Source organism: Monopterus albus, unplaced genomic scaffold (assembly GCF_001952655.1).
Source record: "Monopterus albus unplaced genomic scaffold, M_albus_1.0 scaffold35.1, whole genome shotgun sequence".
Classification (NCBI taxonomy): Eukaryota; Metazoa; Chordata; class Actinopteri; order Synbranchiformes; family Synbranchidae; genus Monopterus; species Monopterus albus.
In genome coordinates this window covers 963,977-964,678 of record NW_018127915.1, presented here as the reverse complement: position 1 = coordinate 964,678, position 702 = coordinate 963,977, and positions in this window count along the sequence as shown.

The window sequence follows — 702 nt, the reverse complement described above, 5'->3', positions numbered from 1 at the left end:
GAACATCCTGTTTGAGCTCGACATCCTGTGATACACTTGGGAGCCTCGTGGTGCATATGAAATTCGGAGAACTTGTGAAACGGGAATATTGTGGAGTAGAGATTTTGAGCTGAAGGAGGGTTGTGGACCGGCCTGGACCTGGGAACCCACACCTTTGTGTTTTGCTAGCACATGCTACCCCGCATTGGTGAGTCATATGTGTGTGTGAATGAAATGCATTAGCTTGGCTGCTACGTACCGCTAGCCACGAGCTAATTAGCGCTAGCTACCTGTTAGTGTAACCTGAATGTTACTTGAAGATTTGTTCCAGATTTGTGAAGATTTTAAGCTGTTATATTAGTACACAGTTATTTGTTAATGTTCTATGGTGCTAATAAGGTTATAATTGATGTTTCTACTGTAATGAGAGTACAAAAGTGCACTTTGCCTGGACTTTAGTGCTTGGTAACACTTGGAAGGAATGAGATAAGCGGGACTTTACAATGTACTTGTGAAGGTATTTTACTTCCATTGAATGTGTGTATTTACTATGCATGGTTACAAATGGTAATTGTTAATGTCCAATATGTGAAGGTTAATGTTGTACAACTTGAGAAACTAACTTGAAGTGCTCGATAGTAGCTTTTGGCTATGTGCAGTTAGTTTATAGTGAAATCAAACTATGGTGTTCTGGCCTTTCCATAGGTCAGGTTTTTTGTGAGC